The sequence below is a fragment of the Macaca fascicularis genome, chromosome 8, assembly GCF_037993035.2.
Source record: "Macaca fascicularis isolate 582-1 chromosome 8, T2T-MFA8v1.1".
Taxonomy (NCBI): Eukaryota; Metazoa; Chordata; class Mammalia; order Primates; family Cercopithecidae; genus Macaca; species Macaca fascicularis.
In genome coordinates, this window is record NC_088382.1 from 87,916,426 (window position 1) to 87,930,039 (window position 13,614).

Consider the following 13,614-nt stretch of genomic DNA (forward strand, 5'->3'; position numbering starts at 1 on the left):
TATAAATGAACAGAAAACAGGGTTTTATTATATGTAGTGTATAAAATATTGTAATTATCATTATTGGTGATAATAACAAGAAGAAATTATCCAAGGACAAATGAATATATACTTTTCCAACTTATGTGTTGATAAAGTCACGTAAGTGAATTAAAACCTGGTAATCTCTACAGGGAAATATGTTATCCTCTATACGCACAAATAATAATAAAAGAATAAGTCTATTTTCAGAATTTATTAAGTATAGCATGCTACCTTGCATCTATCATGCAATGAAGCCTTAAAAGGTAACTTATGGAGAAAATAATATTTTAAACTTTTTAGTTGTACTTTGCTAACCATTTCTTTTAATGAACTGGTTTCCTGATCAGAACAATGCTGTGTAAATTTTGATCATTGTATTTTTTTCCATCTGTATTTCTTTCAAGACTGGATAGCTTGAGTTTGTTGCTTGTCCCCCATTAAATGGCCTGAACCTTATCTCAAAGCTTAAACCATGCTTATGTTACATAACACCCAAGGGGAAATTTGTTTCCTGCAGGGCCTCAGTTCAAACGATGCCTTTTCCACATAAAGATCCTTAATATTTCTGAAGTCACATTTTCCCTGAATGTTAAAATCTGCTTTCCATTACGTTGTAATGGTAAAGGTTTTTGCCTGGGCCTCTGTGATCCAAAGCTCACCTCAGCAGGGTCACTGCTCACTCTCTTAAAGTCAAGCTGAAGAGCAACATTTAGGAGGAGGTACTGTTCACCAAGCTCCACTTCAGCTGAGGCAGTAGCAGGGCTGTGCTACTCAGAGTGGAATCACATCATTCTAACAGCACCAGGGCTTTTACTGGGCTGGGATATTTCTTAGCTAATTGTTTTTAATTAAGTTCACACTTCCAAAAACAGAAAAGTTAAACATTTACATTTCCAGCAGGTGAAAAGTGAAGGAGAAAAAGCAAATAATGAGTAGCTTTAATGATCACTCTCAACCAGCTGCTAAATGTTCATTTTATCCAAATTAAAAAAAAGTTCTTGTGTTTTTCTCAGATATCATTTGTTAATAAAGGCCAGGAAATAGCTAGGTGACTTGGAGATGTAACCCCTATGGAGGCACTCTCTGATTGATTGGTTGGCACCTTAATTTCCTATGGTAGATGGTTTCATGCTGAGAGCCCCAGGGTTTTAGGTCCTACAGTTTCTAAAAGCTGATTGCTGGGGTTCTGGCATCAGAGGGAAGCATGCTACTCTACGGTCCAGATGGGGAGAACCACTTCCTCTTGAGTAACGTTAGCAGCCTGTAACGCAGAGGGGGCCACTGAGAAAGTTAGATATTATTTGAACTCATTAATATGCTCCTACGAAGGCAATTATTATTAAAATGAACAAATCCGTGGCCTCATGAAAAAACTATGTTTAATGAAGTTTGCAAGTGCAAATTTCTTTCTGCTATTTATCGCCAAATATCAAGGCAAGACCTTCTTAAGTGAGGGAATAACCTTAGTCCAAAAAAAATCTGCCATGGTACAATCACATATATGTAAAGGTTAAGCATGTACCTAGACCAGAAAGACAATTCTGGTTTGATTCTAACAGGAACAGATTACCATTCTTCTGTAATCTTTTCTTTGAAAAAAAAAAAAAAAGATTATCCAAATAATACATTCACAAGTTCTAATTTCAGTACCTCTTCATCATTGAGAGGAAAGGTGATTAAATATTTAGCACTCATAGCTCCCCATGGAGTAGTTATTATAATCTCCATTATAAAATGAGGAAAAAACACTATGAAGGATTAAATAAATTGCCTAAGGACACACATCTAGACAGTGACACAGACAGGATTCAAACTTATATCTGCCTTAAAGCAGAGCCTCTTTTACTTGCCCATGTTTCCTCCCCATAAATAATTACTAAGATTATACTGTATGAAGGATACTGGGAACAGTCCATGTAGGCTACAAGTAAACATAAGATCCTTTATTCTGTGTATTAACTGATGTAGCAAATTTTATTGATACAGTGGTACAATCACTGTGTATGGAGAAGAAGCACTGATCATTAAGACTAGGACTCTCCAGGAAAATCTTCAAGTGAAGGTTGGAAAGGAGTAGACAAAGAACCCCTGGCTGGAAGGAGGGCATGCTCAGAACTGATGTGGGTAGGGGCTGCTGCCTTGCGTTCCTTTCCTTTTCATTGTGGGCACAGGAGACAAGATCTTACATGTAGTGAATGAGAAGCAGATAGTTGTTTAATTAATGGGCATGAGGACAAATTACTAACATAATCTGGCTGAAGTGAAGATGTCATGTCGAAAAATGGTTAGAGATAAAATTGGGCGGATAAGTAAATGGAGCTTATAGAATGATCTTATTACATGGCTCTGGATTTTAACCTTTAATCTCTGAAAAATGGGAGAAACACAAGTTGGATGGTAAAAGACAAAGAGGAGATGTGTTGTGTAGGAAGGATTGAAAGGGGAGAGTTCGGTGAGAGAGAGACAGAGCCCAGGTGTAAGATAATGAGAATCTGGTCTGAGGGTAGCAGGGGAAGATTTGAGGAATACCCTTGCCCTGAAATAATGGAAAACTACTGCAAGAATAAGTATGGCCACTATATTCCAACAAAATGAACACATCCCTTTTAACAATTCTCCTTTACAATTGAAAATATAGAAAAAAATTATATTACAATGAATTTATTTAGATTCTAAGAAACAAATTTTGAAGCAGTTTGCTTTTTAATTTGATTAATATTTACTATTCAATTCCAGTCTATATTCTTTTGTGTGTATACTAACAACGTGATCTGCTGATAAAACCTTACAGAGTCTACACTGAAAAGAGGCACCAGACTTTCCCAGTAATTTAGCAAAGGACTTGGTCTTTGCATTTTAAGGGGAAAAAACATGATGATAAAATCTTAGGCCAGGAAGATAACTTCTTACCACAGCATTTAATCAAATTAAAAGTTAAAAAATAAATTAAAGGCCGGGCGCGATGGCTCAAGCCTGTAATCCCAGCACTCTGGGAGGCTGAGGCGGGCGGATCACAAGGTCAGGAGATCGAGACCATCCTGGCTAACACGGTGAAACCCCGTCTCTACTAAAAAAAATACAAAAAACTAGCCGGGCGAGGTGGCAGGCGCCTGTAGTCCCAGCTATTCGGGAGGCTGAGGCAGGAGAATGGCGTAAACACGGGAGGCGGAGCTTGCAGTGAGCTGGGATCCGGCCACTGCACTCCAGCCCGGGCGACAGAGCGAGACTCCGTCTCAAAAAAAAAAATAAAATAAATAAAATAAATAAATTAATTAATTAATTTAAAAACCTATTGGCTTCTCTAACTTCTTTTCATTGTGAAAAAAAAAAAAAACTAAAAAAAAGGTTAAAAATTATAAGATCATCTGTTATTTGTACTTAATAGCATTCAGTCTTTAAGTGAATATTTTGTTTCCAACCCTGTCCTCCTACTATAACAAAAGAAGGTATGTTGGTGACCCGCCACAAGTCAAGTCTAACACCATAGTACATGCACATTATTCTTATGCTCAGGCCTTTCATAGGGCAGCCAGGGTAAACTGACACCCAGAAGTCATCCAGAGTTGCCCTTCAAAATCACTTGCAGCTATTTGTTATTTAATCTTCACAACAACGCATTTGTGACATAGGTCAAGATCTCTTTGTAAGTAACCAGATGGCTGAGTCAGGCCACATGAAATTCAGAGTTTTAGGGCTTTATTCAGCTGCTCAATTTTCAACTCTCTGTTTATTAGACCAAAGTAAGTAATAAGACCTAACCCAACTATGTAGTCAAAATGCATGATCATAAAAGATAGATGTCTTGGCTGCAATAAAGTTTTTGAACCAAAAAATAAATAAAAAGATGTTTCATACAGGTATGGAGTTTGAGTTTACGGAATAGTATTTGTTAACACAATAACAATCTTAGCATTAAGGGCGTATGTTTCTTAAAACCTCTTTAGAGCCCAGAACACTCACTAATACAATGCGGCAGATGGCATATAAATGGGCCTGCTTACGATTTTGTACAGCTTTTGTTTTAAACTTTATTAGTCCACAAAGGAAATAAGGAGAAATGTTATCTATGGAAAAAATGTAAAAGCAGAACTTACGAATGTAAAACATAAAGACTGATATAAGAACCAACCCTGAAGTAATGGGAAATAGATTGCTGTCAAAAAGCAAAATGACAATAATAATAATAAGGGCAAAAGTCTGAATTATCCACCATTGATGTGAAAAGGGAAACACTGCTCATCATCTTCAGTTAAACCTCACCTCCCACCAAACACATCAATGCTGTTTTACCATTGCAATGTCTGTCAGTATGGTAGCGATAATGAGGTCTATCTGTCTATCTATATATCTATCTATACATACATATATTTACATTTAAATTCATAACATACTATCATTTGATGCATTCCTGTTTTAAAATACCAGTGTTTCATTTTATATATATAAAGAGAGAGACAAAAAAATTAAGGGAATAAAAAAAGATCAGAAACAAAGTGACACAGTAACAACGACAGGAAGGTCCCCAGGGAGTCATACTAACATACTGTCATTTGATGCTTTCATGTTTTAAAATGCCAATGTTTCACTTTATATATATATAGAAAGAGACAAAAAATATTTAGTGAATAAAAAAGGTCAGAAACAATGTGACACAATAACAATGACACAAAGGTCCCTAGGGAATTATTCAGCACCTTTCTCTATCTGCAAGAAGCCTGCAGCTTCATTATTTAAGATAGATACTAGTCTCTGCGGTCTCTGTGCACATTCATGAAGCAATAGACTAGGAAGCAACACACTAACCATGAAGATTCTGTTGCCGTTGTTATTTAATAACAATATACCTTTTGCACAGCCACTGAAATTTTCTGTGTCTTAGTTTAGTCATATCGAAAATCAGTGTACTGTACTATAATCTTTTGGGTTTCTTCTATCCTTAAGAGTCAAGAAGTATAGACTAAAATTAAAGAGATTTTAAGTTGAATTCAGGGATTTTTCTCATAAACAATAATGGTATCTTTAAGAAAAACGGCCAGATTCTGACAGCAAATGATTTAACAATGTGTGTGAGACAAAATATTTTCAAGGAGAAAGGCAAGTGTGTGTGTCAGTTATGTTCGTTTATGTGGTATATGTCCACATCTACATGCATATGTAAGAGCAAACTGATGGAATAGCATATTGAATACTATATGAGTATAAAATCTATACCTTTTCTGTAAACACATTAAGTGTGCTAATTATATTGGATAGTCTATTGGGCTTGTAAAGTGTAAAAGATGTACATCATGAAAGTCATCTAAATGCAGCAGTTCTAACTGGAAGGTGGTTAAAATTGTACATGCAATAATTGCTCTTACTCTAGAATAGATGGATTCAGCAACACATTTGGGCTTGTAGAATAAGCATATAGTCATCTTCATTGATAATAATATCTTTTTTAAATTGATGACTATTCATTACTTGGCATATGTTGCATTTGAAGAGGTAATGCCAGTGTGGCAGAGTCACAATAATTTCAGAACTAATTATTTAGGTTTAAAAGTCCAGCAATTTCATCAAGTCAGGAGTGAGACACATGGGGGTTCTCTTGACCAAAAGTATTAAAGGTTATGGAGAAGGGAAAACCCTGAGCCAACCTGGCTTAGCTTGAATTCCAGCTCCAGCATTTTTGAATCAAGTGACTTAGACAAATGATTTGATCTATTTGAACCTTGGTGTCCTCATTTTTAAAAAGGAGTGAGTACGTGACTAATGTTGGAGTTCTATTTTTCCATTTTGTGTCCCTCAATAGGCTCTGTATAGTCCTGGGAGCTCATGACTAAAGCTCTTCTTTTGGTGTTTTCTCTATGGATTCTTTCCTACTTACCACCTTCCCTTAGGCTGTAGTCTTTTGTGACTAGGTCAATACTTGATAATACTTCCAGGCCTTTACTGTTTTCATTTGCAATGAAGGAACTAATTCATTCAATAAATGTTTATTGAGTAAATCCTATTTTCCTGGTACTATTCTAGATGCTGTGGATGCATGAATGTTGTATCAGACAAAGGCTCATCCTGTGGAGAAAAATGATGCAGAGCTATGGGGTGTTACTTATTCTACAAGATGACATGTGATCAGAGACCCACAAGAACAGAGCCAGAAATCCAGAAGGATATTTCAGCCATGAGTTTTTTAAGGGAGAAGTAGCAGCAAGTGCAAATATCCATTAGTAGGATTAGTAGGATCATGTACGATGCTACTAGTAAGATTAGTAGTATGATCGTGCTTGGTGTTTAGTGCATCCCAGAAGCCAGAGTGTCTGGAGCAAAGTGAGGGAAGAAACGTGATTATGAGGCACTAAGGGATGAGATCATGCAGACCTTCATAAGAAATGTGGCTTTTACTCTGAGTGAAGTGTGAAACTATTGAAGGGTCTGAGAAGAGAAGCAGCATGATCAAACATGGTTTTAAAAAGAAACAAAACAAAACAATCCTTTGACTATTGTATTCACACAGATTATAGCAGGACAAGTGTCAGTGCAATCTGTGTATTACAAATATCTAAGCAAGAAATAGTAATATCTTGAACAAGAGTAGTGATCCTGAAGATAGAGAACAAATTTGGTTCTGCATACACAGCACCTGAGAATAGAGCAACAGGATTTGTTCACTAATTGGATGTGGATGTGAGAAAAAGAAAGAAGTTAAAGAATCGTTGTTTTTTTGTTTTTTGGGGGTTTTTTTTTGCTGCAAATAGCTGGGAGAATGCAGCTGATTTTTAATGAGGTGGAAAAATCATGGGATGAGTAGGGTTTGGAGAATCAGGGAGAATCAGGCTGTGAATTTACTTAAATCTGAGATGACTATTAGTATTTATGTGACAGTATTAAGAAAGCAGTGGAGTAGAATGTCAAAGTGTGGTTACTCAGGGGTGGACTCCTCATTTTCATGGATATGCCCATTATTTTTACACCTTGACCGCATATTGCTGGTCATCTCTCTCATTACATTCATGCAAGTAAATATGACAATAAGTCATAAGAATTTCCTTTCAAGCCCACCCAGTAAGGTATTGGTAGAACTGTAAGTGGTCATCTCTGTAAGCAAGATGGATGGCTGCCTGGGGCAAGCTGCAGGGACAGCCTTGCCAACTCTTGGTTCCATTTTTTTTTTTTTTTTTTTTTTTTGTCACCAGTACACGTTTAGATATTATTCTCCTTACATTAAATCTCTGTATCCACAGTTCATTGTACTTCAGTATCATATGCAGCAAAATGTATGGGATGATTATTGAACCTGAGCAGAAGAATAAAAAAGAAAACAAAATAATTGACTAATTTTGACCATCCAATTTCATCAAAATAGTGATCCCTGCAGATGAAACTGAGCATAAAATCATGTTCATTTCATCAGTCCAAAGGTAAATATTCCTCCTATTACCAGTTTGTACTTTTTCCTTTGGACTTATTCTTACTTATAATGTCTTTCTGGCCTGTTCTAAGTAAGTATATTTAACAACATGAAAATGGAATTTCATTTACTCCTGAGTATTCTGATGATTCATTAGCTGAGATGATATTGTATGCTGCATTAATGTGCTTGTTATTACAGACTGTAAGATAAAAGCATTTTTTTATTTAAAAATTTTTTTCTAAATATGCACAAGGTCATATGCAATGCCTGTGAGAACTAGAGTAACTACATGTTGTATTTCATATATTTTCTTTAATTGCTATACCTGCTCTTTCTCTCATTATGTCATTTTTAAATTAATATAACTCTTTCTAACCAGAGTTCCTTTTTTTACTCTAGAAAGATGCCTCTAAATTCTTTAAATTTTCAAAATCCACTAAACATTTACTACACAATGAGATCCATTCTTTGGAATGTCTCTAAAACAATTCATGTTCCACACACCAAATCAAAATATGCATACCACTATCCCTGTATTTCCAAAGCTGTTTCTGATTACTGGTTGAAAATTCCCCTGTTCTTCATTAAAGACTGAGATTCTTTTAAAATGCTTATTTACGGTTGCATGGTCCTCAGGGGCGGACTGTGGATTTAATCGCCTACAGCACCAAATCTCTTTTAACATTTGGCCAACTGAGCATTAGGTAACCTGTTGGCTGAAGGGCACCACGTTCCTACCCAGTGTGTGGATAAGGTAGCCACAATCCGATATGCTTCATTTACTTCCAAGTATTATTAACGCTAATGAGCATTACATCCACACATCAAGAAAAGATACAGAATGGAGTCACTGCTTCTCAGACTTCATTAAGCACAGTATTATTTTATTCAGGGGCAAGTCTCTAATATTAGAATGTTCTCTAAAGACAGATGAAAACAAATACGCTGTAATTACTAAAAAAGTATTTCTTCCCTGTATAATAGGTGGCATGTATTGAGATACAACTGGAAATTTAAAAAGATGCTTCCTGAGGGTGAAAGGAAGAGATAATTAGTGCACTATAACAGAAAATAATTCATTAAATTACAATGAGTTTTATTTTCTCTTGATATAAGGAAAGCCGGCAGGTGTCCACATTAATTTTGTATGATTTTATTGTGACTGTACTTTACAATATGTTTTTCATTTAGATGTAATTTTCATTATGTGATTAATATTATGTTATTTACTGTACATGCTTATATGCTTTTAGCTCTGCATCTGCAATATAAAATTAAAAGGGTTCTTTCCTCTTGGAAATGTCAGTTTATTTTATTTTTTTGCTCTAAATCCAGAGTATGTTTTCAAGGTCTCTTCTAAAACGATAACCTTCATATGAGTCATAGGCATTTAAGTACATCTATGGATTAGTCTGGCTTCAGTGAGGTTAAACGCAGCAACAGTGTGCCTACAAAGAGATACGATAAGCAGTTATAATGGGTATCACTCAACACAGCACCAAATATAAATCAAAACTAACAAACACCCTCCCTCACAAATCCTCTCAAGTTAGGTTCCTCAAATTTAATTATTATAGCAAATGGTAATGTAACAAGGGTGTCTACTGTCAGGAAAAATATGTTTAAAGCAGATGTGAACCATATAAAGCATATGTGAAACATATGTGATCCACAGCAAGGTTACAGGACCCATTGAAAGAGCACACGTGGAGCACTTGAACCACATGTGGACACATGTTGCAAAATCCCGTGTTTCTGTTCATTGCCAAGATTCAGATCATATTCTAAAGAAATCAGGGGCACTTAAATAAACTTTGTACTTCTTAAGGTAAATGGATACCTTTTTGTTTAAAAATCCTTTAGCATAAGCAGACAAGAGTCCTCAAATCTAACTCTGTGCTTGAAAATACTCAAATCCTTTTCTCACTCCTGTTTTCCTGTTCCAGGGTAATTCAGTTGATTATTCCAAGGGAGTAAAGAGTCATTTCTTGCCCACAGCTAATTCTTTGAGGATGCCATAGCTTAAAATAAAACCAAAGTAAACAGAGCCTAAGTGTGAGAATTAGGAGCAAGTATGACTTGAATGGGCTTTGTCTTTCTTAAAACAATCAGAGTAGCAAGGCATGGTGCCTTATCTTATGTATCCAGAATTAAATTAAACTCTTCCACACTCATAAATAATAGTCAAAGTGTAAAAATTCAAAGAGAGTGTTTATTTTTTATAATATGAAACAATACTATAACAGAAATTTGTTACATGTCTTTCACTCTTATTTCCTAGAACATGATAATAATAACAGTACCTTATTCATGAGCATTCATATACTTTGAAGCTAAATATATTATTTAATTTGATTACCTCCACAATCCTAAAAGAAATGTAATGCAATTAGAAATAGAGATGGTAACTGCTTATTATTGTAGAAGGAACATAGCATGAAACAACAAAGAGAGGAGTCATAATTTGGCTCCCTTAGCTTTTAGACCATGGCTTCAAAGTATATACTTTCTTAAGTCTCAGCTTTTGTGTTAAGCAATATGTAGATTATACCCTTGTTTACTTGGTATACTTGTTATAAATTTTACCAACTATCATATGCAAAATCCTATTGTAAACAGCAATCTATATTTACATGTTAGTTATCTTCACCTACAATTTTATACATGAGAAACAGTGAGATGCAGAAAGATAAGACTATTGTCACATCAATACTAATAAGTAGGACTAAGACTAGAAATACATTCACACACACACACATATATGAAGGTTCCCTTATTCTCCTTCAAAAGGCAAAGTTAAGCAGAGTGTGTTTTCTATTAACAGGACATTCATTCTAACCCTAATTCAACAGACATGTATTGATATCATAGGTAATCATTATGATCATAATATCACATTCACATTTGTGGTATTTTACATTTTCCAATGTAGAGAAATACCCAGGGAACATTTGTGTTTTCCACTTTTCATATTAGATAAGAAAGAAGTATTCTCCATTTTCTATAGATTAGAATACTAAGGATCTGAGCATACATTAAATAGGTTAAGTTCACATGCTTATTAAGAAACAAAACTATTAATCAAATTCAGGAGATGAATAAAATTTTAAGTTTAAAAATTATTTTCCACTGAGCAAAAATATTGAAATATAAGGTTGGCAGGCTTTTAATAATATCTATCTGTATACTTTTATGCTAAATAATGTTTCTAAGTTTCTAATGATGCTGCCGTTAAGAATGAGATTGTGATGGAAGAAAAGCAAAGGAATTAAGAAAACACAATTTAGCACTGAATGGAAGAGAAGATTTTTCTTTGTTACTATTTCTGGCAAAATGCAGTAGACTATCCAGCACATTTTGAAAAGATGGATACTCCAAATTGCTTACTGCATTTCAAGTGTATCTGTTCCTACTTATTGGTTTTTGTTGTTTTAAAAGTAATACTACATTAGAGCTGAATATTCTTAAACTATTTTCAGAGATACATTTTTGAGCTACAATGTCTTTTCAAGTATGACTTTCTTCTTTAAACATGGCTCACTGTCATTCATACTTCAGTAAAAAAAAAAAATAATATAACCACTGTGAATTCTTCCTGGAGGATCACATACAGTTGCTCCCATCTTTCTATGGAACTTGCCACATTTTCTTACAAATTATCTGTTTGTATGTCTATCTTTATCTCTACTTGTCTGCAAATTCTTCAAGGACAGAGTTATCAGTTTTATTAACTTTATATCCGCAGTGTTTAGTAAAGTTTTTTAAAATGGCAAATTAGGAGTAAGTATAAAATGAATGAATAAATGATACGCTGTTGCCTTTCCATCCTGATATTAGTTGATTTAGAAGTTCACATGCTCAGTTCAGGTGCAGTGTAGTGACCAGCCATACGGAATACTAAACTAATTTTCACGCTAAAATAAAATAATTCAAGCAGTCCACTGGATTTGCATTCATTTCTCTTAAGTTGTCTAGTTTATGAAACATTCCTTAAAATAAGTGGCTAGATATGTTGTCTGTCTCTTTTAGGTGAAAATGTGTTACACATTATGTATTACCATTTTTTCATGAGACCCGCTCCTCAAGAAGCTAGGAAGAATATTTGTGTCAGGATAATACATAGACTTGTAGACAGTATCACTGCATTGGGTTTGGAATTATTTTCCTGGATTTTGACACTGGATTGTGTACAAACTTTTACTACAACCTGTATACTCACTGGAAGTACACAAACAAGTAATACTTTGTCATTCCAATTAGCCACAACCCACTGATATCTCATTTGAGATATGGAGCTGAAAATGTGAGTCTCGACCCTTTCTGTATCATTTTAAAAAGCCATGAGGAATGAGACTTAACATTTTGGCTGTACACTTTTTACCATGTGCAAGACAGACACAGCATCCACCAGCCTTCCAGAGGGTATGCTGATCTTGCATGCTTTCACATTTGATCAATGCAAATTTGATACTATACTGCTTTGTTTTGTCCAAGGTTGGGTCTTATATATTGCATTACAATAGGAATAAAGTTTCCAACTCAATCAGAACTGACTGTTCTATTTCTCTTCTCCCATCTATATCTCTCCTCATCAAAATTTCTGCACATCCGGATGACCAAAATCATGTTCAATATGTTTCATAACTTTCAATTGTGCATAAGGTGAGGTAGAAACTACTTTTTAAAATACAAATGATTAGTTCAATCTAGACCCAATCTATATTATCATGCTTATCTTTAACCATTTTTTTCGGTCTCCTCTTACCTTCATGCTCCAAACACATGAAGTCTGTGTGGCTTTGAAATATGATTTCTACTTGATTGACTGGCTTCTCCAATCACCACATCTGCCTGTAACAATTCTCACTGATTCCACAATAACGAACTAACATTTTACCTACTCTGTGAATCTCCTCTTTTCAATGCTTTCTAAGCACTTTGTACTACTTCCATGGAATACATGACTATATTGTAATAAAAGTATTTGTTTAGGCATTCTTTCTTGTGCTAGACTGGAGAATTTGTCACACAAAGGAGTTATATCATATTCATATCCCACATACTTCTGTATCCACCAAGTGATTTAAAAAGTACATGGTAAGGGCTTGACACATCATAGAAAGCAATGGAGAGAAGGAGCATTTTATCGTGTAAGATGAGGAGCAGTTACTGCACACATCTCAAAATATGGTTTAGATGAGAATGTAACATGTGTCACTGTTAATCTCTTGAGATTCCTTTTTAGATTAAATATCCCTGAAGATATGAGATATCCTTTAAATTCTGAAAAGATCTGCTTCCATTTTTATAAAGTATTGTGTGTATTGGGTGGAGGGCTCTTTTCAGGTATAGAATGGTTTTTAACTTTTACTTTTATTATGACATCAGATCCCAATATTTGAACAATTACAAGAAGCAAGAAATATTTGTGTTTATCTTTTTTTTCTTTGTGTATATCACTATCATAGTCAATGTATCACTGAATTTTGTCTCGCTTACAGAATCATGAAAGTGAGCCTCAGGAACTCACTTTAGGATAATAATAGACAAACAAAGCATAACTTGCCAACGTATCACGTATTTAATAAAGAAATATAAATTGAGTGTTTACAATGTGCAAGGTGTCTTGATCAAGAATAAGTCCATGAACGATGTGAGATCCTAATGGTTAAAGAGAAATCCTGGGGCCGGGCGCAGTGGCTCACGCTTGTAATCCCAGCACTTTGGGAGGCCGAGGCGGGTGGATCACGAGGTCAGGGGTTCGAGACCAGCCTGACCAACATGGTGAAACCCCATCTCTACTAAAAATACAAAAATTAGCTGGGCGTGGTGGCGCGCACCTGTAATCCCAGCTACTCAGGAGGCTGAGGCAGGAGAATTGCTTGAACCCGGTAGGCGGAGGTTGCAGTGAGCCGAGATCACGCCACTGCACTCCAGCCTGGGTGACAGAACAAGACTCCATCTCAAAATAAATAAATAAATAAATAAATATCCTGAAAACCATTTATGAATAGTTAAAAGTTATTTTTTGTGACAGTGTTCTGAGGCTGTGGATGCTGAATGGTGCAAATGTGGAATGGTGGAATTTTGATTTGAGGAACTCCCAGTGATGGGATTGTTCTCCAAAGTAGAAGAGTGTGCAGTCTCCATACTATGTGTTATATCTCAAGGTAATTCTGTACTGTGCCCAAAAT